Source organism: Arachis duranensis, chromosome 10 (assembly GCF_000817695.3).
Source record: "Arachis duranensis cultivar V14167 chromosome 10, aradu.V14167.gnm2.J7QH, whole genome shotgun sequence".
NCBI lineage: Eukaryota > Viridiplantae > Streptophyta > Magnoliopsida > Fabales > Fabaceae > Arachis > Arachis duranensis.
The window spans coordinates 77,036,456-77,042,316 of NC_029781.3; the positions used below are offsets into that span (position 1 = coordinate 77,036,456).

At 34.4% G+C, this 5,861-nt stretch overlaps 1 protein-coding gene across 3 annotated transcripts in view; it reads right to left on the bottom strand.

Moving 5' to 3' along the window:
- The window catches only part of LOC107470327 (rRNA-processing protein fcf2), a 3,342-nt gene extending 2,564 nt beyond the window's left edge, over nt 1-778 (bottom strand). For 2 of the 3 annotated variants that reach the window (XM_021132430.2, XM_016089714.3), the window contains exon 1: nt 312-778. The gene's annotated coding sequence lies outside the window, so the exon portion shown is untranslated. The remainder of the gene's footprint in view (nt 1-311) is intronic. The other variant, XM_052254859.1, reaches the window with a different exon arrangement.
- Nucleotides 779-5,861: the final 5,083 nt, after the last annotated feature.

The window sequence follows — 5,861 nt, forward strand, 5'->3', positions numbered from 1 at the left end:
TTGTGGCAATGTTTTTATTTTGAATCAATAACAGCAAAACAACCATTCACCAAAACAAATACAATAGATTGGATTTAAAAATCAATCTCAGCAGAATTAATAAATTAAAAATTGAATTTATAACTCAATCTCAGCAGAATTAATTCACTATGAACGGACTGAATTCAAATAAAAATTCAAAACATTCATATCTCAAAATTCAGCAGAATCATCAATAATACATCATATGCATGTTCAGAATAAATTTCAAATTTCAGAGGGATAGAGTCACGAGATAGAATCAGGAAGACTTAGAGACTGAGACTTGAGACCTGAGAGGGTTGAAGGCTTGAAGCAGAGAAGAAGAGACTTGAGACCTGAGACCTGAGAGGGTTGAAGCAGAGACCAGAGACTTGAGACACGACGAAAGGTAGAAAATCAGCGACTGCCAGACTCCACGCGAAGAAGAGAAGCAACGACGACGAGACACGGTGCGGAGCAGAGAAGCAGAAACGACGCCGGCGAGGAGGGGAGAAGCAGCGACGATCCACGGCGAGGAGCACAGAAGCGGCGACGATCCACGACGAGGAGTAGCGAAGCAGCTACAGAGAGAACTCGGACAGAGAGGGCGACAGAGAGAGAAGGGAGAGAAAGGCTCGGCGATGAGTTTGAGCTCTGAAGTGGGATGGTGGGTGGTGGGTGGTGGCTCTTATTCGAATTCGAAGAGAAGAGAGGATTATGGGTGGGATTAGGGTTTTCTGCTGGGTCTGGGTGTGTGTCAGTGAGAGAGAGAGGGGGAAAGGGGTGGGGTAAGGGTGTTATAATTACTCGTTTATTAATTTACTGGTTTATTAATTTATTCAATTAAAAAGAATTGTTTATAATAAAATAATAAGTGTAATAATCTTGTGATAATATTAAAATTATAATTTTAAATTTTTTTATTAAGATTAATTTGAATTATAATAATTTGATTAATAAAAATATAGCATATTATGTATTATTTATTTTTTTAATCTAATATTAAATGTATTAACTTTAAAATAGTTATTAATTAATTTTAGTAATTTATTTTTTTTAATAAATCAAATATATGTGCTCAATGTGACTATAAATAATCTAGTAATAATTAGATCCACCAACAAATTTTTATATGTTGTTTTATTATCAAATAAGAATATATCAAAATCAGCTCAAAATAAAAAATAAATTATTAGAGAATTCTAATGTACAAAATTCTCTAATAAATAATAAATAATTTAAACTCACTAAAAAATAACTCAACACTTTTCTTTGATACCTGTAAAACATATACCTGAAATAATATTATATCAATGTTAGTATATAGTTTTACAGTTATCAACCTTATTTACTATATGTGACTCCTTCTTAAAAGTTATTCTACATACGTATGCAGTCGAAAGATAAATTACTGGACTTTATTTTATTTTTCTAAATTACTATAATTATGCATTATTCATTAAATGCTACTTGTAATATAATTGTAATATTGTAATATAATTATAATAAAGATAGTTTTCTAAAATAAATTTAGAAGAGAGAATAGTGCTTTCATTTTGAAGGGAAAATAAATTCACGAGAAATTGACACTTCACTTTTATTAGTTGATAATGTATTAAATATTGATTTTATATAATTATAATAAAGATATTTTTCTAAAATAAATTTAGAAGAGAAAATAGTACTTTTATTTTGGAGGAAAAATGAATTCATGAGGAATTGGCACTTCACTTTTATTAGTTGATAATGTATTAAATATTAATTTTATATAATTATAATAAAAATATTTTTCTAAATTAGTATAATCATGCATTATTCATTAAATGTTAACTGTAATATAATTGTTAAATGTTAATTGTAATATAATTATAAACAAATACTCTAAAACATCATTATAATCTAATATAAATTTTAAAATATCTTCTAAATTTAAAATACTTCGTGATGTCTTTAGCAAAAGTCTTAAAATTTTTAAAAATATACAAATTTAGAAGTTAAATAAAAAATATATCTAAACATAAAATGCCAACATAAAAATTTGTCATCAATCATCCTAAATTAGTAAAGTTTGGATCATTGTTGGAGCATACAAATTTTACTCGCGAGAGACTCTATAAGAAAGAATAGGGATGGCAACGGGTCCTCATGTGGGCAAGGACATGCCCCCCGTCCCCCGCCACCCATAATCTGTCTCCGTCCACATGACAGGTAACAGGGACCCCATATCCGTCGGGGATCGTGGTCTGTGGGCTTATCCACAAATTCTTTTTTAATTCAAAAACATAAAAAAAATAGAAAAATTGAAAAATAAAAGATGATTAACATTTAATACGGTCTAAGCCTTAAACTCAGCATTATAATGCAATGTCCTAATTTTTCATTAATAATTCAAATCCTAAACCCTAAATCCAATTTCACAGCAACAAAATCTATCTCTAAATCCAAATTATCAATTAATAGAATTCAAAACCTAAACTTAAATCCAATTTTACATTAATAGAATTCAAACCATAGCAATTTTATCAATTAAAAATAAAAATATACATTAAAATCAATGAGCGATGGCAGAGCAGAAGCGGAATAGACGCGGAGGCGGTGAAGCTTTGAGCAGGAAACAATGAGCGACGTAGTGAGAGGAAGAAGGTGGGCAGCGGCTCTCCTTTGACGGTGATAAAGGACGGTTCTTCTCTGGATGGCGACGAAGGCGGATCTCCTATGAACAGCGACGAAAAAGATAACTCTCGTCTGGACAGTGACAAAAATTGCGATGGTTCTCCTCAGGCGCACAGAATAAAGACGGCTTTCATGTCCTCTGGACGGCAACAAAGTGGTGATGGTTCTCTACTCGTCAAGCGCGCAGCAGGAAGACGGCTCTCCTCTCCTCTAAACACTGAGACATGGCTGGTGATAACAGATCTGAAAAACCTGGTGATGGCAGAGACATGGCTGGAGCAGCTTCGTCTTCGTAGAGTAGAGGTGGTGACGCGGGTGCAGGCGGCGCCAATGCTATGAGAAGCAAGCACGGAGCGACACCGACGACTCAGTGAGAGGAAGAAGGTGAGTGATGAGAGAAGATTATGTCGATTCGGAAATTTCTCAAAATAAGAATCACTTCGTTGGTATCATAGTCAAACCGACAATCTATCCTCTCAAATCAAAGTTTAATTTCCAAATACAAAATATATAACCGAGAGTAATTAAACTCCAGTCGTTCTTCCCTAGGATGCAATCAAAGTGTTATGCTTTCGGTTGTGAGGAAAAAGGGGTTTTGCTAATCAAAGAACAAAAGATTAAAGGAACTAAGAAATAAAAGAACTAACAAATGATCAAAATTGCAATCAATGCCATTAACAAGGAAATAAGATCAAAACTAGTGAAAATGTTATAAATGCATAAAAAGCCTTGACTTGAGAAATGAGAATTTAAGGAATCCTATCATCGCCAAAACCACAACTATGATAATTATGATGAGTCAGCCTCGCTTCGTCTACCCCTAACATCGAGGAATAAGTCAAACAAGCATAACTGACCTTAATCCGTAAGTCTTAGCTAACTTAACAAATTAATTGGTAAAAGGCTAGCGTCAATGGAAACAAGAGTCAACTAACTACCCAAGAATTACCACTAAATGTCGAACATTATGACTCTAGTATCCTATGAACTCAAATCCCAAGCCAAGGTGTGAAAATTTACTCAAAATTACCAAGTGGCATTTTCACAAACACTTGGTGGGCATAATACCAAAACATAGGAAATTTTTTAAAGGAAAAATAAAAACTATGACCAAACTATTCACAATATCGACAATTAACATTTAATCAAACATAAAGAAAGCATAAAATATTAAATTCATCAATCAAATTTTCAAGAAACCCAAAATTAGAAGTATTGACAAAGTAACTTGAACCAAGAGAAAATGAAAGCAAAAATGATATAATTAAAGAGAAATTGAGAGTACTTACAATAAAAGAAGCAAAATCCAAGATCAAAGCTTGCTATAAAATGCTACAATGAACCCTAATTAAAAACCCTAAGAGAGCTCTCCCTAATCTACACTACTCCTACTCCTACTATGTAAAACTATGTAAAATAAAGTTCTAAGTCCTAATGAAAAGCTTCTCCTTCATATGGCTTCAATCTCCCTTCATATAGCACTTCAAAACCAGCTGTAGCCTTCCAAAATTGGGCCAGAAAAGCCCCAAAATCACGAGCCACGTGACTTTTTAATGAAGTCATGCACAGGGACTTGTGCGTATGCACAGATGTGTGCGTACGCACACTTGCTAATTTTTCACCTATGCGTATGCACAAGGTTGTGCATAGGCACATGACGTGCTGAAAATTACCGATTAAGAATTTATAATGGAAATTAGCGTTGTAAGTACAGTTCTTAATCGATAGAAATTTCACGTATCAATTTAAAAAAGGTTGTCACAAATTTAGAACAAAATACTGGGAGTAGAATTCCCAGGTCGTCTCCCAACGAGTTGCTAAGAGAGTACAATTTATTGGTCAGGAGTTTTCTCAAAAATTTGGAGTCTGGAAAATGGGCAAATAAATAATAGTAAATTAAAGCAGTGGAAATTAAAAAAAGGATTTGATGTAATTAAAATAAAAGTCTTGACTTGGAGAAGATTAATAGGAAGTTCTATCCTTGTTGAAAATTCCCAAGAGTAACAGTAAAAGGTTGTTATTTTTACTTAGTTAACCTTTACTGAATAAAGGAAAGTCAAGTAATTGAGCTGACTCTTATTCACAAGTCCTAGTCCTCTCCCTTAGGAAGGATTAGCGTTAGTGACTAGAGAGCCAGCCAACAACTTTCAATTTCAAATTAACTCTTGAGTATTCCAACTCAAGGGTCTCCTATATTAATCAACTCCAAAGTCAAGTTGAAAGACTACTCCATTGACATGGATACCATTTTCGCATGCATGTAAAGGGAGTATGGAGAAGACATGACAATAAAACTCAATTGAAAATAATCAACAAATAAAGGAATTAAATAGAAAAGTATCCTTGTAATAATTAATTTCAAAATCGAAGGTATCCATATAACTCTAAACAAAGTAAATGGGAATTAAAAGAGTAAAGGAGTAGGAAACAAACTAGAATGATAAAAACTTCACGGGGGTAGTAACTCTTCTCAATATCTAACTCAAAAGCATAAAACTAGAAATCTATGAATGTGAAGAACCCTAGAGAAAGTAGTAATTTCTCTTCCAGATTCCAAAAAACTAAAACTAAAACTAAAATTGAGAATGTGTGAATGTCTTGAGTCCCTCCTGTCCCCTGGCTCTAGTCTGTGTTTTTGGGCCGAAAATTGGGTCCAAACTCAACCCAAAATCACCCCCAGCGTTTTCTGCAAATTCTGCACGTGGCGCATGCACATGTCGCGCGTACGCGTCAGGTACACGTGCGCGTCGATATGGGATGCGCCAAGTTGCGCGTACGCGTCGCTTCTTCCTAGTAAGCTCCTTAGTTTCTGGTGTTCCTTCCAGTTTTGCAAGCTTTCTTTCCATCCTCTAAGTCATTCCTGCCCTATAAAGCCTAAAAATACTTATTAATACACGGATCACGGCATCAAATGGTATAAAGAGGAATTAAAAGTACACAATTTAAGGGCTTAGAAAGCAAGTTTTCAATCATAGAATGAGATTGGGAAAGATTTGTAAAATCATGCAAATTGTACGAGTAAGTATGCAGATAATTGATAAATACCACTCAATTTAGCACAAGATAAACCACAAAATAGTGGTTTATCAGCACACTTGCTGATTTCTGTACTTGTGCGTGGGCACAGAGTTGTGTGTAGGGGTGGCAAGCGGGGAAACCCGCCCCGCCCCGCCCCGCCAGAAGCCCGC